The sequence below is a fragment of the Chlorocebus sabaeus genome, chromosome 6 (genome assembly GCF_047675955.1).
Source record: "Chlorocebus sabaeus isolate Y175 chromosome 6, mChlSab1.0.hap1, whole genome shotgun sequence".
NCBI lineage: Eukaryota > Metazoa > Chordata > Mammalia > Primates > Cercopithecidae > Chlorocebus > Chlorocebus sabaeus.
In genome coordinates, this window is record NC_132909.1 from 24,680,793 (window position 1) to 24,708,138 (window position 27,346).

The window sequence follows — 27,346 nt, forward strand, 5'->3', positions numbered from 1 at the left end:
TTCAATTGTTAATATCCGTGTGGACTCATGAGTGTTTATTCCATGCTTTGGGTTATGATCCAATCTATTTTATTTTTGTTACTCAAAGTTGTTCCAGCTTTGACTATCGGGATCTCTTTCAGTTGGATCCTGTGACCCTTTGACATCTCCCCACTGATGTGGGCTTATTTTGGGTTTGTTTATTTTGAGCACTTTCCTACTTTCTGGTACTAGTAGGTGCACCTGGCTTATCCTGTGTATTTCCTGCCCCAGTCTTAGAATCAGCCATTTCTCCACGGAAATTTAGTTTCTTTTATTGGCAACACAGTGAGGCTCCATCTCTACAGAAGAGTATGGGCTGGGCCTGGTGGCTCACGCCTGTAATCCCAGCACTTTGGGAGGCCGAGGCAGGCGGATCTCTTGAGCTCAGGAGTTCGAGACCAGACTGGATAACATGGTGAAACCCCATCTCTACCAAAAAAATACAAAAAACAATTAGCCAGGAATGATGGTGGGCACCTGTAGTCCCAGCTACTAGGGAGGCTGAAGTGAGAAAATTGCTTGAGCTCAGGAGGTGGAGGTTGCAGTGAGCCAAGATCGCGCCACTGCACTGCAGCCTGGGAGACAGAATGAGATCCCATCTGAAAAAAAAGAAAAAAAAGCTGGGCATGGTGTCCTTGGCCTGAAAGCGCTGAGATTACAAGTGTGAACCACTATGCCCAGCCAAGACTGCTGAATTTGTGCATGCAATTCTTGTGTGTGTAACCATCAGAACGGCACGCCCTGCCCTTGTAAAGTTTTATTTTCTTATAGCGGAGAGCTATGACAGAACTTCCTTTCTATCTTATTCTTGAAGTACCTTTAAGCAGGAATAAGATGATCAATACATAACCAGTGATTGCCAGCTTCTTTATGCATGTGGCTATTTTGTTTTTCATAAAAATTGTCTCACATTTTTAAAGACTTCTATAATACATAGAATATCGTAATATTGCTCTTCTTTCTATTCTTCCTACCAGGATTAGTAGAAAATGTTCTGTGAAAATAATCTTTAGTTTATTTTCCAGAAACTTCTCCCCCACAGAAGCTCTTGAAAGTACTTTTTGGTTTTGTTTTGTTCAAAAGACAGCTGAATATAGCTCTTGGAGAGGAGATCCTCTGACGTGAATTGATTGAGACAGCTTGTAATAACGTTAGTAGGTATTTTCCAGGCACAGTGGGGAAGGTGTCCACAATATATACCCGTAAAATCCTTTGGGATTTTGTGTTCAGATTTTTTGCAAGTAAAAACGTAAGTCCCTGAAGGTGGTGGTTTTTGTATTTAAGAAAGGCTTTTCTTTTTTTCCTTTTTGTTATGTTAATCAGTGTGGAATGACCTTAACACCAGAGGGCAGTATTTTCTAGTAGTTGCCAAAATGTCCTTGTAGTCGGCGTAATTATCTGATGGATTAAAAAAGACATCTTATGTTTTCCCGGGTGTTGCCGGTATAATGCATATAGCCTGGGTCTTATACCGAAGAGTCATAATGCATCTAGAATTTTCTAAACCGCAGGGATTTTTTTTTTTCTTTTCTTTTTAAACCATTCTGTTTGGTGGTGTTTAAGCTCCCTGAATTAATTTTCACAATAAGCTGTGCTGTTTCCAGGGGTTGTGTGATTGGCAGGAATGGGTGGCTTTTCACACAGCACCATTTGACCCCAGCCCAAGCCCAGAGGAAGTCCTGTCTTATTAGAGAGTAACAGGCAGATTCTTGTGCGGCCAGCGGGCTTGAGTTTGGCTTCAAGGATGGTCAGAATTTGTGAATTTCGTTCCAGAAGAATATCCAGGTCTTGCTCAGAAGAGAATGGGCTTTTTAATCCAGAAACTTTCATACAATTTATTTTATACACACCTTTACTTTTTGCAATTTAAACACTACAGACAATAGAGAGGACATTTAAATAGCCTACATTTGGTTACCCATCTCTCTTTGCTTGCTAGTTTCCATTTAATGTAACTGCAGAGTGAATCTTCTAAAATATGTTCTTACTCTTCCAATATCCTTGTTAAAACAGGAAAGCCTATGGGTATTAACCAGGTAGTTTCTATTTTCTCCTTTTAAAAAATGTTTCCCCTACTTGCTATACATCTAATACATATTCACTGTAGAAAATAAATATGGCAGGTCAGATGCAGTGGCTCACACTTGTAAACCCAGCACTTTGGGAGGCTGAGGTGGGAGGATTGCTTGAGCCCAGGAGTTTGGGACCAGCCTGGGCAACATAGCAAGACCCTGTCTCTACAAAAAATAAAAAAATTAGCTGGGCACAATGGCGCACACCTGTAGTCCCAGCTCCTCAGGAGGCTGAGGCAGGAGGATTGCTTCAGCCCAAGAATTTGAGGCTGCAGTGAGCTAGGATGGTGCTACTGTATTCCAGCCTGAGCGACAGAGCGAGCCTGTGTCTTACAACAACAACAAAAAAAACTTGTAATCTCACCTCATAGATAAGATTTTGTTGTATGCACTTTTTCCTTGGAAACAAACTGTACATGCTATTTTATAATTTGTATTATTCCCATGATAATGTGATGGAAACTTTACTAAGAAGTTCTAAATTCAAGACCAGCCTGGGCAACCTAGTGAGGCCCCATCTCTACAAAAAAATGAAAAAAATTAACAGTGCATGGTGGCTTGTACCTGTAGTCTCAGCTATTCAGGAGGCTGACGTGAGAGGGTCACCTGAGCCCAGAGGTCCAAACGGTGGGGAGCGGTGATTGCGCCACTGCACTCCAGCCTGGGGAACAGAGTGTAACTGTATTTTGCCAAACTGCACAGCATCACTTTCAATGGTTGTTTAGTATTTTCGAGTATGAATGTATATAGTTCATTTAATCAGTTTACCCTCTTGTTAACAGTACATGAGTCTGACTGTTCATACTCTTGCCTACTGTGGGTATTATTATTTTGTCAATCTGCTGCATTCATTCAACACATAGATATTGGTTGCTAACCATGTACTAGGCATATTCTCAGTGCTTGAGATAGATTACTGAAAAAAACAACCCCTGATCTCATGAAACCTATATTTGAGTGGAGGACATGTACATACACGATACACGTTATAAATAAGTAAATCCTTTAGTATTTTAGAAAGCAAAAAGTGCTATAGTTAAGAAAAAACAGAGCAAGTTAAAGGAGCAGGGAGTGAAGAAGATTGTAGTTTTTTATTTTAAATTTATTGTAGAGGGGACATCTCCCTATGTTGCCCAGGCTGGTCTCAAACTCCTAGACTCAAGCAATCTTCTTACCTCAGTCATCCAAAATACTGGGATTAACAGTGTGAGATACTATACCTGGCCAAGGATTGCAGTTTTCATTTGTATGTTTTTCTCTTTGAGAAAGGGTCTTGCTCGGTCACCCAGGCTGGAGTGCAGTGGCATGATCTCAGCTCACTGCAACCTTCACCTCCCAGGCTCGAGTGATCCTCCTGCCTCAGCCTCCCAAGTAGCTGGGACTATAGGCCCATGACACCAAGCCCAGCTATTTATTATTACTTTTTTTTGTGTGTGTGTGTGTATATATATATATATATATATATATATATATATATATATATTTTTTTTTTTTTTTGTAGAGACAGGGTTTCACCATGTTGCCCAGGCTGGTCTCGAACTCCTGGGTTCAAGCGATCCTCCCGCCTTGGCCTACCCAATTGCTGGGGTTACAGGTGTGAGCCCCTGTGCCTGGCCAAGGGTTGCAGTTTTAATTAGAGAAATCAAGGCGAGCCTAATTGAGAAGGGAGCATTGCAAGACTGGAATCAAGTTATTTGAATTTGCAATTTTATTATTACTATAGCTGATATGGTTTGGATCTGTGTCACCACCCAAATCTCATGTCGAATTGTAATCATGAGTGTTCAAGGTGGGGCCTTGGTAGGAGGTGACTGGCTCATGTGGATGGGTTTCCTCTTGATACTGTCCTCATGATAGTGAGTTCTGGAGAGATCCTGTTGTTTAAAGTGTGTGGCACCTCCCCAACCTCACTCTTGCTCCTATTGCCACCATGTAAGATGCCTCCGTCCCCCTTTGCCTTCTGCCATGACTGGAAGCTTCCTGAGGCCTCCCCAGAAGCAGAGGCTGCTATGCTTCCTGTACAGCCTGCAGAACCGTGAGCCAATGAAACCTCTTTTCTTTATAAATTACCCAGTCTATAACAGTAGGAGAGTAGACTAATACAATAGCTAAACGTTCTTTCATATATTTATTCTTTTTTTTTTTTTTTGTGATGGAGTCTCTCTCTGTCACCCAGGCTGGAGGGCAGTAGTGTGATTTTGGCTCACTGCAACCTCTGCCTCCTGGATTCAAGCAATTTTCCACCCTTAGCCTCCGGGGTAGCTGGGACTACAGGTGTGCACTACCACGCCTGGCTAATTTTTGTATTTTTAGTGGAGACGGGGTTTCGCCTTGTTGGCCAGGCTGGTTTCAAACTCCTGGCCTCAAGTAATCCACCCGTCTTGGCCTCCCAAAGTGCTGGGATTACAGGCGTGAGCCACCACGTCTGGCCCACATACCTTGATGTACAAATACTTTATTGGTTCCCAGTTTCTGTGTGCACTAGAAGATGGGAGGTCCTCTTTCTGCGCCTATTACAGCTGTGGCTTTTGGTCCCAAGCGGCATCTGAAGCGGGTAGCAGCTCCACAGCATTGGATGCTGGATAAATTGACCGGTGTGTTTGCTGCTCGTCCATCCACTGGTCCCCACAAGCTGAGAGAGTGTCTCCCTCATATTTTCCTGAGGAACAGACTTAAGTATGCCCTGACAGGAGGCAAAGTAAAGAAGATTTGCATGCAGTGGTTCATTAAGGTAGATGGCAAGATTCGAACTGATATAACCTACCCTACTGGATTATGGACGTCATCAACATTGACAAGATGGGAGAGGATTTCTGTCTGATCTATGGCATCAATCGTCGCTTTGCTGTACATCGTATTACACCTGAGGAAGTCAAGTACAAGTTGTGCAAAATGAGAAAAATCTTTGTGCAGGCAAAAGAAATCCCTCACCTGGTGATTCACGATGTTCACACCGTCCGCCTCCCTGATTCCCTCATTAAGGTGAATGACACCATTCAGATTGATTTGGAGCCTGGCAAGATCACTGCTTTGAAGTTCGACACTGGTAACCTGTGTTTGGTGACTGGAGGTGCTAACTGGGGAAGAATTGGTGTGATCACCAACAGAGAGAGGCACCCTGGATCTTTTGACATGATTCACGTGAAAGATGCCAACAGCAACAGCTTTTCCATCATTTTTGTTATTGACAAGGGCAACAAACCATGGATTTCTCTTCCCCGAGGAAAGGGTGTCCGCTTCACCATTGCTGAAGGGAGAGACAAGAGACTGCAGCCAAACAGAGCAGTGGGTGAAATGGTCTGTGGGTGGCATGTTAGATCTTTGTATGTAATTAAAATTAATATGGCATGATTAGAAAAAATAAGTAAAAATACTTTATTGCTAGAAAGTGCTAACGATCTATCTGAGGCTTCTGTGAGTCACGATCTTTTTGCTGGTGGAGGGTCGTGCCTTCAGATTGATGGTTGCTGACTGATCAGGGCAGTTGTCGCAAGGCTAGAGTGACAATTTCTTAAAATAAGACAACAAAATTTGCCTCATCGATGGACTCCTTCACAAAAGATTTCTCTGTAGCATGCAATGCTGTGTGATAGCATTGCATATAGAACTTCTTTCAAAATTGGAGTTGATCCTCTCAAACCCTACCACCTTTTTATCAACTATGTTTATAGAATATTTGAAATCCTTTGCCGTCATTTCAACAATGTTCATAGCGTCTTCACCAGGAGCAGATTCCATCTCAAGAAACCACTTTCTGGTTGGGCGCAGTTGCTCATGCCTGTAATCCCAGCACTTTGTAGCTGGGATTATAGGCACCCACCACCACATCCAGCTAATTTTTGTATTTTTAGTAGAGATGGGTTGGGGGTGGGGTTGCACCTTGTTGGCCAGGCTGGTCTTGAACTCTTGCCCTTAAGTGATCCTCAGCCTCCCAAATTGCTGGGATTACAGGCGTGAGCCACCATGCCCGGCTGGTGATTCATTTTTGCATGTGGTATGACATAGCAAACATTATTTTTCCTGAATATTTGTATTATTGTATCAGGTTGTATTGACAGCATTTGTTAAGCATTTTATGCCATTACTGCTTATTGACAGTGTCTCACTCTGTCACCCAGGGTGGAATGCAGTGGCATAATTACGGCTCACTGCAGCCTCCACCTTCTGGGCCCAAGCAGTCCTCCTACCTCAGCTTCCCAAAGTGTTGGGATTACAGGCGTGAGCCACTGTGCTGGGCCTGTTTTTTATTTTTTATTTTATTTTATTTTTTTTTTTATTTTTATTTTTTTTGAGACGGAGTCTTGCTCTGTAGCCCGGGCTGGACTGCAGTGGCCGGATCTCAGCTCACTGCAAGCTCCGCCTCCCGGGTTTATGCCATTCTCCTGCCTCAGCCTCCGGAGTAGCTGGGACTACAGGCGCCCGCCACCTCGCCCGGCTAGTTTTTTGTATTTTTAGTAGAGACGGGGTTTCACCGTGTTAGCCAGGATGGTCTCGATCTCCTGACCTCGTGATCCGCCCGTCTCGGCCTCCCAAAGTGCTGGGATTACAGGCTTGAGCCACCGCGCCCGGCCTGTTTTTTATTTTTTATTTTTTATTTTTTTTGAGACAGTCTCACTCTGTATCTCAGGCTGGAGTGCAGTGGTGTGATCTCGGCTCACTGCAACCTCCACCTCCTGGGTCCAAGTGATTCTCCTCCCTTAGCCTCCTGTGTAGCTGGGATTACAGGCATGTGCCACCATGCCCAGCTACTTTTTGTATTTTTAGTAGAGACAGGGTTTCACCATGTTGGCCAGGCTGGTCTTGAACTCCTGACCTCAAGTGATCCACCCACCTTGGCCTCTCAAAGTGCTGGGATTACAGGCGTGAGCCACTGCACCCGGCATTTTTTAGTTTTTAAATTCTGTTCCATTGATCTGTCTGTTTTGTCTTGTGCCATTGCCACATTGCATTACAATTTCTACTTTTATGATTTTTAAATGTCTGCCAGGTAAAATGGATATTGTCTCATTTTGCATAGAGCCGTTCACCATACTTGTTGAGTGCTTGCTCTGCACCAGGCTTTGTCCTGGGCACTGAAGGTGCGATGTTGACCTACATGGTCTTTCTCTCTCATAGGTCTTGGAGACACATGCAGACACACAGAGCGGTAATTACAACCTGCCTGATGAGCAGTGCAGCGGGGAGGGCTGGAGCACGGTGGGACACACCTACCCACGTTCCTGCCTTTGTGCCCTAGATGGACTTTCTGGCTCCTGTCTGAGGCCGCCCCTGACCAGGCACCAGATCCTTTCCCCTCTTGCCTTCTCAAGGACCTACTGAAGCAATTCCCTCTCTCCTTTCCTGCACCATCAACCGATATTTCCTTCTCTACTGGAATATTCCCATTAGCTTACATGGATGATGAGTGAATTCCTTTCATTGCACCATATTCTCCAATTACCATCCATTTCTCTGCTTTGTTTATGGCCCAAATCCTTGAGTTATCCATCTTCACTGTCTCCAGTTCTCCTCCCATTCCAGTGGGGCATCACCTCCACCACTCCTCCAATACCTCTCATGTCAAGGTCATCAGTGACCTCCCTGCACCTGAACCCAGTGTTCAGTTCACTTGCTCATGGTACTTGACACTCCAATAGCACTGGACGAAGCTCGTCACTCCCTCCACTTGGCTTTACACAGGACACTCTCTTCGGTTTCCTTCGACTTTACTGGTCACTCCTCAGAGTCCTTTGCTGTTTTCTCTTTATTCCCCCAAACTATATTTCATTTATTTATTTATTTTAGATGGAGTCTTGCTCTGTCGCCCAGGCTGGAGGGCAGTGGCATGATATGGGTTCACTGCGACCTTTGCCTCCCAGGTTCAAGTGATCCTCCTGCCTCAACCTCCCAAGTAGCTGGGATTACAGGCACATATCACCACGCTCAGCTAATATTTTGTATTTTTCAGTAGAGACTGGATTTCACCATGTTGGCCAGGCTGGTCTTGAACTCCTGACCTCAAGTGATCTGCCCACCCTGACCTCTCAAAGTGTTGGGATTACAGGCATGAGCCACCGTGCCTGGCCATCTTTCCCCCAATTCTAACTGCTGGAGTGCCCCAGGGCTTAGACCTTAGGTCTTGTCTTTGTCTGCACTCACTCCTTTGGTGATCATACCTAGCCTCGAGATTTTAACTATCATTTCTCTTTTTTTTTTTTTTTGAGACGGAGTGTCGCTCTGTCGCCCAGGCTGGAGCGCAGTGCCCAGATCTCAGCTCACTGCAAGCTCCGCCTCCTGGGTTTACGCCATTCTCCTGCCTCAGCCTCCCGAGTAGCTGGGACTACAGGCACCCGCCACCTTGCCTGGCTAGTTTTTTGTATTTTTTAGTAGAGACGGGGTTTCACCGTGTTAGTCAGGATGGTCTCGATCTCCTGACCTGGTGATCTACCCGTCTCGGCCTCACAAAGTGCTGGGATTACAGGCTTGAGCCACAGCGCCTGGCCTTAACTATCATTTCTAATGATGGAAATATCTTCTCAAATCATGGAAACTTCAACTTTATATCCCCTGTTCAGACTTCTCCCCTGAGCTCCAGACTTGTCGATCACTTGTCTTCTTATATCCCGCTTGGATATCCAACGGTTATCTCAAACTCAGTGTGTCCCACACTGTATTCCTGATGCCATCGCATTGCTCTTTCCATGCCTCTTTATACCTCTGTACATGGCAACTACATTGTTTCAGTTGCTCAGGTCAAAAACTTCAAAGCGCCAGGTGTGGCGGCTCATATCTGCAACTCCAGCACTTTGGGAGGCTGAGGTGAGAGGATGGCTTAAGCCCAGGAGTTCTGTAACAGCCTGGGCAGCACAGTGAAGCTCTGTCTCTATAAAAAATACAAAAAATAAAAATTAGCCAGGCGTGGTGGCACATGCCTGTAGTCTCAGCTACTTGGGAGATTAAGGTGGGAGGACTTGAGCCAGGGAGGTCGAGGCTGCAGCGAGCCATAATTGTGCCATTGCACTGCAGCCTGGGAGAAAGAGCAAGACTGTCTCAAAACACAAACCAGCAAACAAACAAAAAATTCGAAGCTATTCGCGACTCTTCTCTTTACCACACAGCTCACATAGACTTCATTAACAGACTCTGGACTCTGCCACTCAAATCTAGAATCTGACTGATGTTCACCACTTCCATCTTGCCATCCTTTTCAAGCTGCCATGATTCCTCACTTGGATTTTCATAATGGCCTCCTGATGGCTCTCTCTGCCTCTGTCCTCATTCCCCTTGGTAGTCTAAGAGTAATGCTTTTAGAATGTAAATCACATTACGTTACATGGCTGCTCAAAACCCAGTGGCGCCTCTTTGTTGTAAGAACGCAATCCAAGTCCTTACAACAGCCTACAAGGCTGTGCTTGATTCTGCATCCCCCAATTTACTTCTCTAACTTTCTCTGCTACCATTTCTACCCTAGCCTTATTGGACTTCAGACACACTGACCTCCTTCCTCTTCTCTGAAGGCCAAGCATGTGACCCTTTCGGGACATATCCTCATGGTTCATCTTGTCACCTCCTTTTGGATTTTGTGCAAATGACAGTGAAACTTTTTTTGATCCTCTATTGATAATTTTAACATCATCCTATCCACTTCCCATCTTTCATTAATTACTTAATGAGTTTATTTATGTATTTGTAGAGACACGATTTCACCATATTGCCCAGGCTGGTCTCCAGCTCCTGCGCTCAAGCAATCTACCTGCCTTGGCCCCTCAAAGTGCTGGGATTACAGGAGTGAGCCTCCTGCCCGGCCTTTATTTACTTTTTATCTAACTCATTACCAGCTTCTAACTAGCTAACATACTCTATTTTTAATTTTTTTTAAAACCTATTTTTTTTTTTTTGTTTATTTCCTACTAGCCTGCAAGTTTTCTAAGGGCAGAGATTTCATCTGTTAAATTCCAGGTTGTTTATACAGCTCCTAGAGCCATGCCTGGTATATAACACATGCTCAGTAAATATTTGTTGAATGAGTGATCTCCTTGAATATTGAAATTGATATGTCTGAAGTTTCTACAATTTCTTAAATGACTTTATTTCTAAGGAGATAATCCCCTTTATCTTAAGTCATTGAATTTTTTACTCTGACAATTTTTGGGTTTGCCTTTCTAGAGGAATTATGTGGGTGTCTGTTTCAAAGATTTTAGGTCAAGGTGAGAGAAAAAGAGAGTAGTTTGAATTTGTTGGAGGTTTATTTTTTTCAGACAGTTACAGTTGCCGTTGTAAAGCGGAAAGAGAGCTCACCCGGAAGTGGCCAAGGACAGGGAGTTTCCCTGTGATGTTGAAGGGTTCCTCTTACCCTTTTGTTATTATTACGGAAGTGGTAGTGGCAGGAGTAGCCACAGTGAGGTAGATAATAATTGCAAGCATTTATGGAATCCTTCACTGAGTGCCAAGCCCTGTCAGAGGGCTTGACAGGCACTTTCTCATTTAAACCTTATAAACCAGGAGCTATTATCATTATCATTCTAAATTCATAGATGGTAGACCTAAAGCTTTTTTTCTTTTTCTGGGACAGGGTCTCAAGATGTTGCCCAGGCTGGTCTCAAACTCCTAGGCTCAAGCAATCTGCCTGCCTTGACCTCCCAAAGTGCTGGGATTACAGACCTGAGCCACTGCACCCAGTCTGACCTGAAGCTTAAATAAAGGTAATGCACAGCCAGTCCCCCTCAATGATCCCCACCTCCTGGTACTCCCATACTCATGTAGTCCCCTCCCATCTTGTACCAGGGTTAACCTGTGGGATCAATAACATACAGCAGAAGTGAGGCTGTCCTTCTTCTGAGATTAGGCATAAAAGACTGGCTTCCTTCTTGAGCACTGTCTTGTCTTGCATGTTCTCTCTCTCTCCCCCTCAGATCACTTGTCTTAACGGAATGTCAGCTGCCATATTGAGAGGATACTCAAGCAGCCCATGGAGAGACCCATGGGATAAGAAACAGAGACCTCTGCCTAACAGCTAGTGAGGCATTGAGACCTGCTATATTAGTCTGTTCTCATGCTGCTAATAAAGACATATGCAAGACTGAGTAATTTATGAAGGAAAGCAGTTTAATTGACTCACAGTTTCACATGGCTGGGGAGGCCTCACAATCATGGCAGAGGGCAAAGGGGAAGCAAGGCATGTCTTACATGGCAGCAGGCAAGAGAGAGTTTGTGCAGGGGAACGCCTGTTTATAAAACCATCAGATCTCGTGTGACTTATTCACCACCATGAGAAGAGCACGGGAAAGACCCACCCCCATGATTCAATTACCTCCCACTTGGTCCCTCCCACAACACGTGGGGATTATGGCACCTACAATTCAAGATGAGATTTGGGTGGGGACACAGCCAAACCATATCACCTGCCAACTACCCATGCATGAGCTTGGAAGTGGATTCTTTAACACCATTTGAGCCTTTAGATGGTGGTACCCTGGCTGGCACCTTGACTACAACCTTTGGAGAGACTCTGAGCCCAAGCCACCCAACTAAGCTGCTCCAGGATTCCTGATCCTTAGACATTGTAGGAGGTGATAAATGATAATTATTTAAGCTGCTAGATTTTGACATAGTGTGTTATGCATCAGCAGACAACCAATATAGGTAACTTGCCCAAGATCATGCTGTCGATAAGTGGTAGAACTAAAATTTGAACATGGGCTTGTCTGACTTCAGACCACTGGGCTCCATTGCTGTGGTGACAGCCACAGTATTGACTCTGCTCAACCCTGGCCTGTTGCGAGCTGCCACTGAGTTGTGGGGCTTGCCATGGTCTGCAGGACTGAGAGTGGGGCTGAGAACCAACCCCATGACTTCTAGGACATATTTCATTCATTCTCAATGTGGGAAAATTTAACCTATTTTACATTCCCTGAAGCATATTTAAGATGTGGGTTGTGACTTCCAACTGAAACTAGATATCTAGACTTCGTTTTTGGACCATGGGTCAGCAAATAGTAAATAATTTTGGCTTTGCAGGTGAAATATATCTTTTTAAAAATGTTGCCTTGACACGGTTTTGAGGCCCTGGCTAGAGGCTGGTCATGTCCCCTTCTTAGGCAGCTGGTTAAGTCATACTTCTTGGCTGGGCACCGTGGCTCATGCCTGTAATCCTGGCACTTTGGGAGGCTGAGGCAGGCAGACTGCTTGAGCCTAGGAGGTCAAGACCAGCCTGGGCAACATGGCGAAACCCTGTCTCCACAAAAAATACAAAGAAATTAGCTGAGTGTGATGGTGCATGCCTGTAGTCCCAACTACTTGGGAAGCTGAGGTGGGAGGATCACCTGATCCTGGAAGGTTGAGGTTACAGGGAGCCGAGATTGTGCCACTGTGTTCCAGCCTCGGTGATGGAGGGAGACCCTGTCACAAACAAACAAACAGGCAAACAAACAAACAAACAAACAAAGTCTACACCCCAAATCGCCTGGCAGTTCATGCTTTAGGCCACTATACACCTGCCCTAATTGCCCAGAACCAGGTATCTGATACCTGATAGGGACAGCCCCTAAGCCCCAGAGCCTGCTGAAGTCACACAAATTGGCCAATCCTAAACCTGCTTGTCCTGCCTAATCCTTTCCTTCCCAGCTGCCCGTCTCTGGTGCTTCCTCGGGGTGGCCCTGCAGGGCGTTGCTGTGTTCTCACCCCAGGGAACTGTCAGTTAGAAAGCGGTAAGACTCAACCCTTTTTCCAGTTTCTCCTGAGATCTGCATAAGGCCTCCTCACCATCCCTCACCACTCACTGTGGGGAGAACAGTGGGCCATATGGCTTCGGTCACAGCGACTCAACTCTGTCTTTGTAGGATCCAAACAGCCATAAACAATATAGGAATGTGTTCTGAAGGAAACCGGAATATTTCACCCCAAAAATAGACTTCTTTGGCATATTTTGAGATGATTATTCAGAGAAACTGCAGACAAGAATAGCCCTGAAAAGCTGTCTTTGGTGGAGGAGATTTGCATCTGTAGAGAAAATCTACATTAGTGAAATAAGCAGCCAGGCTTTCTCTGAGCACCCCTTTCTCCATATCTAGGAAAGATGAGCTCACAGGAAAAAGAGACTAAGAGCCTAACACCTTTTAAGATCTGTCAGAGAAACTTTGCCACAGTCCACTTCTATTCTTTCTGAGAGCTGCTACCTGTGACGCTTCATGTGCATGACAAGACCACTTTGACAAGTTTTCCTTCCTTCTCTCATAACCTGTGTGCTACCCTCTTCTGGAAGCCCCAAGCCTCTTATTCTTTCTGTAGCCTCAGGATAGTGTAAAATTCCACCGAACTGTGGCTTTACGCCTGTACAACTGTGGCTTTACTGCCTTTGGGAGGTCAAGGCAGGTGGATTGCTTGAGCTCAGGAGTTTAAGACCAGCCTTGGCAACGTGGCAAAACTCCATCTCTGCAACAACAACAACAAAAATTAACCAGGCGTGGTGGCACATGCCTGTAGTCCCAGCTACTCTGGAGGCTGAGGTGGGAGGAGGGTCGCTGGAGTCCAGGGAATCAAGGCTGCAGTGAGCATAGATGGCGCCACTACACTCCAGCCTGGGCAATAGAGTGAGATCCTGTCTAAAAATGGTAATAATAATTACAATCACTCAATGGGCTCTTCTTTGAGTTTTCATATTTTCTGTGACATCCCTGCGTAAGTGTGCATGTAATAAATTTGCTATACTTTTCTCTTGTTAACCTGCCTTTTGTTATAGGGAATTACCCCCTTTCTGCCCCTACACTTTCAATAACATTTTATTTACAAAAATAGGTGGTAGAACAGATTTGACACCCAGGCTATAGTTTACTTGCTTTAGAATCTTCTGATAGATTTAGATTATCTGATTCGTGGGTAATATTAAAGAAAGCTTCATCCATATATGAGTTAAGGAGAACGTCTCTTCAAGCTGTCACTTAGTTGACACTGAAGGACCCTTGCGAAAGCGTTAAAGGCGCTTTGTCATACTCTGTGAACTGTTTCAGCCCTGGAGCCTGTCTGTGTGGCCTTCCATAGTGTTATACCTCATATGATTTTAGAGTGACAGTAATGGGAATGGAGCTGCCAGATGGAAGGCTGACCGCATGTCAGAGGCTAGGCCGGATGCATTCTATTCATCCTCACTACTCATTTTCCTAAGGACACGTGTATCTCCTCATTTTATGGATGGCGAAACTGAGGCTTAAAGAAGCCCAAGATAACACATCTCGTCAGTGGTGGAGGCTACAGTCAATCTTGGTAGTTTAACTTAAAAGATCACGTTCCTACCCATGTTATGAAATCACATTTCTGTGATGCCCGTATCTCCTTTAGAGCTTGTTAAAGCCATCTTTTAAAAATGCCTATTGGCATCAAAGACATTTTTTTCCCTTTATTTGTTTATTTATGTATTTATTTTTGTGATTTCTTTTTTGTTTATTTTTATTTTTTATTTTTTAATTTTTTATTATACTTTAAGTTCTAGGGTACATGTGCACAACGTGCAGGTTTGTTACATATGTATACATATGTCATGTTGGTGTGCCGCACCCATTAACTCGTCATTTACATTAGGTGTATCTCCTAATGCTATCCCTCCCAATTTTTTTTTTTTTTCTTCAGATGCAGTCTCGCTTTGTTGCCCAGGCTGGAGTGCAGTGGCACAATTTCAGCTCACTGCAACCTCTGCCTCCTGGGTTCAAGCAGTTCTCCTGCCTCAGCCTCCCGAGCAGCTGGGATTACAGGCACCCGCCACCATGCCCAGCTAATTTTTGTATTTTTAGTAGAGATAGGGTTTTGCCTGGCTGGCCTGACTGATCTCGAACTCTTGACCTCGGGTGGACCAGCGCCTCAGCCTCCCCAAGTGCTGGGATTACAGGTGTGAGCCACTGCCCCAGGTCCAATGACGATGATTTAATACAGTATTTTTTTTTTTGTTAAATAACTTTTAATTTTAAGGATTCCCCAAACAGAGAGATACATTTTTTGTTGTTGTTGTTGTTTGTTTGTTTGGTAATTGGAGGTTGTGCACAGGGACGGGATAGATTCTTGCATTCATTTTAGTTCATAATAGAATACATCAGTTGGCTGGAATTGTTAATTCTCCCTTGGGGGAAACCAAGTGCCTGAGGCAGTGATTGACAAATCAATACATCTTTAGTGGGTCTGGTAAATCAAGTGTCACACGTATGTCAACCTTGTCTCCAGAGTATGGATTTTACCCAGGACAAGTGTGTTTCTTCCTTTCCATCATTTTCTCCTTCAAAATTGCAACATAGTAAGGTATTTAAACAAATCCTCAAGATTGCAAGCTTTTTTTTTTTTTTTTCTTTTTCAGTTTTTAAAAGATAGCGTAAGGGATCGTGCTTTTGCCAGCTATTTTAGGGCAAGAACTCAGTTGTTTGCATATTTGCATTTCAACCCCTAACCTCTCCTGAGGACACATGGCTGGCTGACGATGAAGCCCACAGGCACAGCGCTGGGACCGTGGATTAAGCCTCTGAATGCTGACTAGTTTTCAGCAGTATTCCCAGCGTGTGTGAAGAATGTGTTTGTAGCTGGGAGGCAAACAGAACATCCAAAGCCGAGCAAGAATTTTGAAAAATAGTTGTCTTATGTATAAATGTATTTTTGCTCTTAGTGTTTTCTTCTTGCCGATTTCATTATTCCAGATTTCCGCTTTCTTTTCAAATAGCTCCATTGTGTTTGATATTCTCATAATATTCTCTCAAGTTTTGGTCACTTGATTTTTTCAAAATGTTCTTATTTTTTTTTTTTCTTCTTTATCATTTAAACACCCAGCCATGGATGGTTGGCTCAGATATCTCTCCCTGGCAGTAGGGAAGACCTGGTGACTTCCACACAAGACGCCCTGTATGGCTTTTGCTCTTCATAAATCAGGGCCCAGTTGGAAGTTTTGGCAGGTACTGAGGGCGACAGCTTAGGTTTGTAGCTCTTATAATAGGAACAGCAAGGCTTTGGGCTGTGGATTTATTTCTCTTAACAGTTTAAGTGATCTTTGTGCCTGCTTTTAGGGCCAAATAAATGAATTCTCTTAACTGGCTCTTTATTCTTTTAGTGAAGAAACATATTGTAGAAGTGTGAGTTCTGTTTGGGTAGAAAAACCAAACTAATTTGATGAATTGGCACGTTGGCTTAAAGAGTCCCCAACAGTAATTTGTTGAGAATCTCCTTTTTTGCAATCTGCCAGTGGGGAAGGCATGGCATGGCCCAAGTGAAGTAAAAACTGGTTCCTGTTCTCAGGAGTTCAAGGTCCAGATGTAAAATAAGGAGAATGCCAGAAAACTTACTTATCAGTGAAAGCATCCAGTTCGAGAAATTGTGGGCCAGGGAGCCTTAAAAGATTGGTGGCATTGGCCAGGCGCAGTGGCTCACCCCTGTAATCCCAGCACTTTGGGAGGCCGAGGCAGGCCGATCACCTGAGGTCAGGAGTTCGAGACCAGCCTGGCCAACGTGGTGAAACCTCGTCTCTACTAAAAATGCAAAAATTAGCTGGGTGGGGTGGTGGGCGCCTGTAATCCCAGGTACTCGGGAGGTTGAGTAGGAGAATTACTTGCACCCAAGAGACGGAGTTTGCAGTGAGCCAAGATCGTGCCACTGCACTCCAGCCTGGGTGATAGAGCAAGAGACTCCATCTCAAAAAAAAAAAAAAAAAAAAATTGGTGACATTTTAACAATGTAGATATATTTGTCATGGCTGTAAAGGAGTGTGTGTGTGTGAGTTTATGCGTGTCTGTCTGTCTGTGTCTGTCCATGTCCTTTGGGGAATAATTTGCTATTCACTTCATCTGGCACAAGTGTATGGGAGCAATGGGACATGATTTTCTAAAACTAATTTAAATTTAAGACTCATAACTCATCAGGTCTTTAGGAGAAAGGCAATGTATATTTTCCTTTTACATGCAGTAAAATTAGATCCTTGTCTGTAGGGATGATGATTAAATTTATTATAAAGTTAATGTCAAACCCATTGTTAGCTATTTTGTAAGTTGAAAAGTGACTGACACATAATGAGCTCTGTGTTGTAATTCTTAAAAATAGTTACAATAATACTGCCCTCGAGGTCAGTGTCTTGCCATAGTTAAATTCATTACACAGCCTGTACTTTCTAAATTTCTTTATTAATTATTTGCCTGTACTTTTAAAGTGGGAATTGATCACCTATTCTAGGCCAAACATCAGGATTAGCAGCAAGTGATCTTAGCTGTTTTGTGGTTTTTTTTAAGGGGTAACTTCAATTTGCTGTTACAATGACCTAAAAGATTTCACTTAAAGTATAAGGAATGGCCGGGTGCAGTGGCTCACGCCTATAATCCCAGAACTTTGGGAGGCTGAGGCAGATGGATTGCTTGAGCCCAGGAGTTTGAGACCAGCCTGAGCAACATGATGAAACCCTGTCTTTATAAAAAATACAAAAATTAGCCAGGAATGGTGGCACACACCTGTAGTTCCAGCTACTCGAGAGGCTGAGGTGGGAGGATCACTTGAGGGCTGCAGTGAGCTGTGATTGTGCCACTGCACTGCAACCTGGGTGACAGAGTGAGACCCTGTCTCAAAAAAAAAAAAAAAAAGAAGTGTAAGGAATGGATAACATTACATTGCCATTCTGCTAATAATTCTACTAGTTGAGTTTTTTTTTTTGTTATGTTGCATATTATTAGACACAATAAATCACACTGCAAACTATTTTTATTTTTTGTATGTTTTTGGGTGAGAAATGAAGTATTACTTTGAATCTATGCTTTGTGGACATTCTACTGTGTTTACATCAGAAGGGCCAGGGAAATTAATTGAGTAAGAGGGAGATTTCAAAAACAGAGAGATTAAAATATGCTGTTTATGAATGAGATGGATTTGGATTTGAAGGCAGGAGCTTCTTCTTCTGTTGGCTTGAAATGGACTGATATTATTTAGTAACATTTCTGAGAAATTATTGAAACCATCTGTATTAGTCTGTTCTTACACTGCTATAAAGAACTACCCGAGACTGGGTAATTTATGAAGAAAAGAGGTTTAATTGGCTCATGGTTCTGCTGGCTTACCAGGAAGCACAGCTGGGAGGCCTCAGGAAACTTACAATCATGGCAGGAGGCAAACGGGAAGCAAGAACCTTCTTCACATGGAGGCAGGAGAGAGAGTGAGCTTGAGGGGGGAGTTGCTATGCCCTTTTAAACAACCAGATCTCGTGAGAATGCTATCACAACACAGCACTAGGAGATGGTGCTAAACCATTAGAAACCACCCCCATGATCCAGTCACCTCCCACCAGGTCCCACTTTCAACACATGGGAATTACAATTTGTCATGAGATTTGGGTGGGGACACAGAGCCAAACCATATAACCATCCTCACAGGGGTGGCAAGAATTGCATGTCTGGTTATGGACAGAAATATAGTTATAATTAAGCATCAATCATGCTGCACTTTGGCCCACTTCCTTGTAGCTGAAAGTCATGTGGTGCTAGATCCTGATCATTGGCACCCCATTGCTCCTATAGATAGGACCTCTGACGTTAGACTCATAAGGCTTTTGTTTAAGGATGGCTTATGATGTTTTTCAGACCCAAAATTCTAGCAACCAGTTTGAAGACCTCACAAAGGGTTGGGATAAGCGTGAGAACACAGCTTCTTCCTCTCCCTGCCCCAGGACTTCACCCTGCACTTTTCCAACCATCAGCAATTTGCACACATTAGCCTGCTCCAAAACTCTAACCCCAAATTCTTCAGGGAGATGGATTTGAGGTTTCCTCCCATCTCCTCATTTTGTGACCTTACCATTAAACCTTTTTCTCTGCTGCAACCTGATGTCTCTGTGTATTGACTCACTGGGTGCATTGGGCAATGGATCTATTACAATTACAGCTATTATTAGTAACAACAGAATTGTAGCACATCTCATGAATTCATCACGATGGGTTAGTATACCAATGAATCACCTGGGAAGTTGTAGAGTGAAGATTCCTATGTCTCATTTTCCTTCTTCTCTTCTTTTGGATTTTTTTTTTTCTTTTCTCTTGACTTCTTTTGAATGGATTTTTAAAAATGATTTTTATCACCCTCCTCCACTCTCCTAGAGTGGTTACCCTAGAATTATATATTATTTGAAAATTTATGGAAGTATAATGTTAGTGAAATCCTTTACTATCCACCTGAACAAATATATCTACCTTCCAGCACATTAACTTCATTTATTTCCCATTATGACTTACATGCTATTATTATTGTCTGTCTTACTTTATATATATTTAAATCCCCCCAGAGGCATTTTTATAATTATGGTAAGTCCCTACTTAACGTCTTCAACAGATTCTTGGAAACTTCTATCTTTAGCGAAATGACGTATGATGAAACTAATTTTACCATAGGCTAATTGATCTAAACAAGAGTTAAGTTCCTATGGTGTATTTCTGGTCACAAAAATATAACAAAACTTTTAAATAAAGACCAAAATACTCTTAACATTAAACATGGAAATAAGTGTGAGCTATACATACATTTGAGAAAGATTAATAAAAACAAGTAAGATAATATTTACCCAGTTATTCCAGTTCAGGGTTTCAGTGGCTGGAGCCTATCCCAGCAGCTCAGGACACAAGTAGGAATCAACCCGGGACAAGATGCCCTCCTGCTGGCGTGCATGCTCACACAGACACCCATACTTCTGATCACCCTGTGCGTTTTTCCTGCCCCCTGCACAGACAAAACCAGTTCACTGAGACCATGGTATTGCAGTAAAGGAAGAATTTAATTAACATAAGACCAGTCACAAGGAGAATGGGAGTTATCACGCAAATCAGTCTCCCCAAAGGCTCAGAGATTAGAGTTTTTCATGGTTAGTTTGGTGGCAGGCGGCTAAGGAATGGGGAATGTTGATTGGTTGGGGATGAAATAATAGGAGTGTGGCAAACAGTCCTTGTGAGCTGTGTCCACCTCTGGGTGGGGGCCACAGAACCAGTTGAGTCATGAGTCCTCATCTGGGTGAGTCAGCCAGTTGTCAGAAATGTGAAAGTCCAAAAAGCATCTGGAAAGGCCAACCTTAGGTTCTACAACAGTGACCTTATCTATAGGAGTAACTGGGGAAGTCACTCAAATCTTGTGAAATCTTGCACAAATCTTGTGACCTCTAAAACAATGGCTGGCTATTGTTTAAGTATACCTACATCTTAGCAGAATTTGGGCTCCTCCCATAATCCTAACATTGTGGTCTTTCATTAGTTTTATAAAGGCGGTTTAGTTTTGGGAAGGGCTATTATCATCCTCGCTTTAAAGTTAAACTATAAATAAATTCCTCCCGCGGTTAGCCTGGCTTCTGCCCAGGAATGAGTGAGAACAGCCAGCCTGTGAGGCTGGAGGCAAGATGGAGTCAGCCATGCTAGGCTTCTGTCACTGCCATCATCTTTGCAAAGGTGGTTTCACACTCACTCAGACTGGGACATTGTACACATGCCAGTCAACCTAACATGCACATCTTTGGAATGCAGGAGTAAACCAGAGGACCCGGAGAAAACCCATGCAGATAAGGGGAGAGTGTGTAGACATTACACTGACAGTGGCTCTGGCTGGGAAGTGATTATTTTTTCTCATCATTATAATGAAACAACGTGATTTGAGGACAGGCTGTATTTTATGAAGTTGGCATTCATTTACACTGACAACCTGCTCACCACTTTCTTTCCTCTTCACCCCTTCTTGTATCTCTGACATTCCATGTGGAATCATTTTCTTTCTGCTTAAAATAGGTAATTTAAAATGTTCGTTGGTTGAGTCTGCTGATCCTGAAATCTCGTCGTCTATGTTTATCTAAAATGTCTTTATTTGAAGTTTATCTTTTATTTTGAACTTTTCATTTTGGCATAATTTCAGACTTACAGAAAAGTTGTAAGATTAATACAAAAAATCTCCAATATGCTTTACTGCTCAGCCACTGGAGTAGCTGGGATCACCGGTGTATGCCACCACAGCCAACTAATTTTTTTTTAAATACACTTTTGGCTGGGCATGGTGCCTCATGCCTGTAATCCCAGCACTTCCGGAGACCTAGGTGGGAGGATCACTTGAGGTCAGGGCTTCAAGACCTATCCAGACAACATGGTGAAATCCCATCTCTACTAAAAATACAAAAATTAGCTGGTCATGGTGGCAGACACCTGTAATCCCAGCTACTTGGGAGGCAAAGGCAGGAGAATGACTTGAACCCAGGAGGTGGAGGTTACAGTGAGCTGAGATTCTGCCACTGCACTCCAGCCTGGGTGACAGAGCGAGACTCTGTCTCAAAAATAATAATAATAATAATAATAATGGCTGGGCATGGTGGCTCATGCCTGTAATCCCAGCACTTTGGGAGGCTGAGGTGGGAGGATCACTTGAGGTCAGGAATTCGAGACCAACCTGGACAACACAGTGGAATCCCATCTTTACTAAAAATACAAAAATTAGCTGGGCATGGTGGCACACATCTGTAATCCCAGCTACTCAGGGGGCTGAGGCAGGAGAATCACTTGAAACCAGGAAGTGGAGGCTGCAGTGGGCTGAGATTGCGCCACTGCACTCCAGACTGGGGCAACACAGTGAGACTGTGTCTCAAAATAAATAAATAAATAAATAAATAAATAAATAAATAAATAAATAAAATCTTGCTGCCTCAGTCTCCCAAAGTGCTGGGATTACAGGTGTGAGCCGCTGTGCCAGGCTAATACATTTATTTTATCTTTTCTCTTTCTCTGTCTGATGGATATCTAGTCGTATGTTGCTTAAATTAATTAATGCGAGGCTGGCCACGTGGGAGATTGGAGCTAGCACTCAAATCAGTCTTCCCAAAGGCTCAGGGGTTAGGGTTTTGCAGGGATATAGTTTAGTGGGTAGGTGGCTAGGGATATCTTCTCTTAATGAAAGTGATGCCTTCTGAGGAATCTGTCATTAGAAGATTTCGTCATTGTGAGAACATCACAGAGTAGACTTATACAAACCTAGGTGGTAGAGAGTACTCCACACCTAGGCTCTATGGTATAACCTATGGCTCCAAGGCTCTAAACCTGTAGAGCATGGCACTGTACCGAATGCTTAGGCAACTGTAACACAATGGTAAGTATTTATATATGTAAACATAGCTAAACATAGCAGTTACAGTAAAAATGTGGCCTGTCATTGACTAAAACATTGCATGTTGTGCATGACTGTGTACATACACGTGCCTGTGTGCATGTATGCACACACACACACATACACACACCACTGTAACTGCATTCTTTCTAATGATTAAGTATCTTCTGGGGAGTACATAGAGACTCCGTAAATATTATGTTACTCAAACTTTTCCTTACTCGTTTTAGGCTGTTGATCACTCTTGCCTGAATCAATTGTTACTGTTAAGCCCCTCACATGGTGGCTTTCTAATTCCATCATTCTTTCTATGTGTATTAGATGCATTTCTGCTGTTTATTTATTTTTATCAGTGTATTAGTCCATTCTCACATTGCTATAAGGAAATGTCTGAGACTGGGTCATTCATAAAGGAAAATTTACTTGTCTCATGGTTCTGCAGGCTGTACAGGAGGCATGATGCTGGCATCTTCCTGGCTTCCAGGGAGGCCTCAAGAAACTTACAATCATGGTGGAAGGTGAAGGGGAGCAGGCACGTCTTATATGGCAGGAGCAGGAGCAAGAGAGGGGGAGCGAGAGAAGAGGTGCTATATTTTTAAACATCCAGATCTAACAAGAGCTCACTCACTATCACAAGAACAGCACCAAGGGGCTGGTACTAAACCATTCATAAGAAATGCACCTCCTTGATCCAATCACCTCCTACCAGGCCCTACCTCTGACATTGGAGATTATAATTCAACATGAGATTTGGGCAGGGACACAGATCTAAACCATATCATTCAGTGTATATTCATAGAATCTTACTTTATGTAAAAGCTTCTCATTCTTTATTATAAATGTTATTTATTTCGAAGCTCAGATTCTCCCATATCTGGCCAGTGGCAACTCCACCAAACTGGTTCCTGTGTCCTTTTGACATGTCTATGTCATCTTTGACGAATTCCTTATGGTCGTCTTTCCTTTTTTGCAATAAACACACACACACACACACACGTACATGTATATTATATATAACATTATATATGCCTCCTGTACATATATATGTATCTATACATATATGTACATATATTAAATGTTTTATATATATACACACATATATGTATATCTAATACATAACATTATATATGCCTCCTGTACATATATATGTATCTAAGTGTATATATATGTACATATATAAAATGTTTTATATGCCTCCTGTACAGCCTGAAGAACCATTATATAGATACGTGTGTGTATGTGTATGTATACATACAACTGCAAAAAAGGAAAGAAGAAAATAAGGAAGTCCTCAAAGATGATATAGGCATGTCCAAAGGATGCAGGAACCAGTTTGGCAGAGTTGCCACTGGCCTGATCTGGGAGAATTTGAGCATCAAAATAAATAATATTAATAATAAAGAATGATAAGCTTTTACATAAAGATTCTATGAATATTTATACATACATGCATGACATATATGTATTTATAACATAAAATTTGTTACTTTAACAATTATTTTTGGAGACAGTCTCGCTTTGTCACCCAGCCTGGAGTGCAGTGGTGCAATCTCAGCTCACTGCAACCTTTGCCTCCTGGGTTCAAGCGATTCTCATGCCTCAGTCTCCCGAGTAGCTGGGATTACACTATGCCCGGCTAATTTTTGTGTTTTTTTTTGTAGAGACAAGGTTTCACCATGTTGCTCAGGCTGGTCTCGAACTCCCGAACTCAGGTGATCCTCCCAGCTTGGCCTCCCAAAGTGCTGGGATTACAGGTGTGAGCCACTGCGCCTGGCTACTTCAACAATTTTTAAGTGTACAGTTCAGTAGCATAAATTACATTCACAATGTGTGCAACCATAACCACTATTTCCAAACATCTTTTTCACCTTCAATAGAATCTTTGTACTTAGTAAGCAATGCTGCCCCATTCTCCCATCACCATAGCCCCTGTTTTTCTGTCTCTATGAATTTGCCTATTCTAGATATTCCAAATAAGTGGAATTATATAATATGTGTCCTTGTATGTCTGCTGTGTTTCATTCAGCATGTTTTTAAGGTTCATCTATATTGAAAATACGTATCAGAACTTTATTCTTTTTTATTTCCAACCAATATTCCATTGCACATATAGACCACATTTTGTTCATCCTTTCATCTATTGATGGACACTGGGGTTACTTCTTCCTTTTGGTCCCTGTTTCTTTCTCAGGGTTTTATAGTTGAAGCTCACACATGTAGGTCTTTGATCCATTTGGAGTTAATTTTTATATGTGATGTAAGGTAAGGGTCTAATTTCATTCTTTGCTTGTGAATGTCCAGTTTTCTCAGCATCATTTGTTAAAAAGATTGTCTTTTCCCCATTGAATGGTCTTGGCACCCTTGCTGAAAATCAGTTGATCATATATGGTTTATTTCTGGGCTCTCTATTCTGTTTTATTGGTCTGTATGTCTGTTCTGATGCCAGTACCACACTGTTTTGATTCCAGTAGTTTTGAAATCAGAAAGTGTGAGATATCGAAATAGCCAAAATAATATTGAAAAAGAAAAACTGGCCAGGAGTGGTGGCTCCTGCCTGTTAGCCTAGCACTTTGGGAGGCCGAGGTGGGAAGATCGCCTGAGCTCAAAAGTTTTGAGGACAGCCTGGGCGACATAGTGAGACCCCATCTCTACAAAGAATACAAAAAGTAGCTGGGTGTGCTGGTGCATGCTTGTAGTCCCAGCTACTTGGGAGGCTGAAGTAGGAGGTTGGCTTGAGCCCAGGAGGCAGGGGTTGCAGTGAGCTGAGATCACTCTACTGCACTCCAGCTTGGGCAACAGAACCAAGTCTCAGAAAAAAAAAAAAAAAGAAAAAAAAAGAAAGTTGAAATGGGAAACCAGCAGTGCAAATAGGGAGGGATTTAAAATAGTGGTGCCAGTGGTGTAATCAAAAAACAAGCCCTGACTAGCAGTGTTCACTGGTTCCGTGGGGGAAATACTCCCACCATGGCCAATTTCAAGCTATTTTAGGTGGCTGCAAAAGTCATTGCAGTCTTTGCCATTACTTTCAATAGCAGAAACCACAATGACTTTTGCATCAACCTAATACCAATGATTGAACTCACACACTTCCTGATATTTAACAATGCACATTGATGCTAACCAGCTCTAGCTCACCAATGGGCTAAAAGCTGAAGCTCTGATGTCAGAAAGGTTCCTTTGAAAATCTGAGGACTGCCCATGAGACATATAATATTAAACAGTACAGTAAATAGTACCGCTTAAAAGCCTATAAAGAGAGTGGACATGAAATTGATTAGCATAAGTAAAACTCAGTTGTCAGGTTGACCTGAATCCTTCAGAATTCAGCATTCATTATGTTCACACACAGCTGTCTGTTAATATGACAGTTTCCCAAGAGAACTCTTTCTTGTTTTATCTTGGAAATTGAGGCATACTAATTTGTTAGCAATGAGAGAGTAATCTTTGAGCACAGATAATTCATAGACACTTTTGTTTTAATTAAGAAAAAGTACATCGAGTCAAGCTTTTGTCACGGGATATTTTTGTTTTATTAAAATTAATTTTGCCTGACTCAAAATTAACTTTGAGTGTGTATTTTAAGTGCCTGTCCTTGTCATATTGGACACTGGAAATGCATGCTTGTTTTAAAACAGTAAAATAAATTTACCTTAGACAATGCAAAAAATTGATTTCACTTGTTTCTTTAAAATTTTTTGAAATTTTGCTACCAGAAAACCTAAAGTTACACATGAGCTCATGTTATACTTCTATTGAACAGCAATGATCTAAGAATGAATTTTAGATAAAAGTAAAATGATCCCAGCTGAAAGTCTGACGTATAAGAAGAAAGGAAGAATGAGGAAAATAATAAATATGTGGGTAAACCCAGACAAGCACGCCTGTGTACAACAATAGTAAGGGCTTTGGGATTAATGTAATTCCAACACTTTGGGAGGCTGAGGTGGGCAGATCACCTGAGGTCAGGAGTTCAAGACCAGCCTGGCCAACATGGCGAAACCCCGTCTCTACTGAAAATACAAAAATTAGCTGGGTGTGGTGGCATGTGCCTGTAATCCCAGCTACTCAGGAGGCTGAGTCAGGAGAATCGCTTGAACCTGGGAGGTGGAAGTTGCAGTGAGCTGAGATTGCACCGCTGCACTCCAGCCTAGGCAACAGAGTGAGACTCTGTCTTAAAAAAAATAAATAAATAAAATAAAAATGTATTACAGCAATAGCTTATACGTCTGGCATGGGAGTAATTAAGGTTAAAGTGATCTGAAGTTCTGTGTCATTTGGGAGGAGGGTAAATATATAGACCAAGTTAACATTGAATAAGTTAGTTGTGGATGTTGAAATTTCTAGGGTTACTTCTAAAAGAACATAGTCTATAATTGCCTAACTAGTAGAGGAAAACAATGGAATGAGAAGATAGGAAATAGATCCCCTCAAAAGGCAAAAATGAAAAGAAAAAGTGTTGATAGGATGATAGTGGGAATAAATGTATCTATATACAAAATTACAGTTAAATGTGAATAAATATTCCAGTTGAAAAACAAAAATGGTGGCTCACGCCTGTAATCCCAGCACTTTGGGAGGCTGAGGTGGGTGATCACTTGAGGTCAGGAGTTCGAGACCAGCCTGACCAACAGGGTGAAACCCTGTCTCTACTAAAAATACAAAAATTAGCTGGGTGTGGTGGTGGATCCCTGTAATCGCAGCTACTCAGGTGGCTGAGGCATGAGAATTGCTTGAACCCAGGAGGCAGAGGTTGCAGTGAGCCAAGATCTTGCCATTGCACTCCAGTCTGGGTGACAGAGTGACACCCTGTCTCAGAAAAAACAAACAAAAAACCAAAAACAAACAAACCCAATAAAGTCATTTTAAAAATTAGCCAATTACAAGGAGCACATCTAAAGTCTCAGTATACACAAGGGTTGAAAATACAATGATGATGCAGGATACTTAAAACAAATTCTCACTGAAGGAAAGATTAATGGCAGACAAAATAGACTTTAAAGCAAACAGAACCCCTAGAACTAGAACAGATTATTACACAAATGATACCATACAGTATCCTGTCACAACTTTTTTTTTTCCAATGAACATTATGTTTTTGAGGCTTATCTAACTCTGTTTTTTTTTTTTTTTTTTGAGGTAGGATCTTGCTCTGTTGC

The 27,346-nt window shown here is 42.5% G+C and overlaps 1 pseudogene; it reads left to right on the top strand.

Annotated features, from left to right (window-relative positions):
- Nucleotides 1-4,420: 4,420 nt before the first annotated feature.
- LOC103234466 (small ribosomal subunit protein eS4, X isoform-like) overlaps nucleotides 4,421-27,346 on the top strand; it is a 52,337-nt pseudogene continuing 29,411 nt past the window's right edge.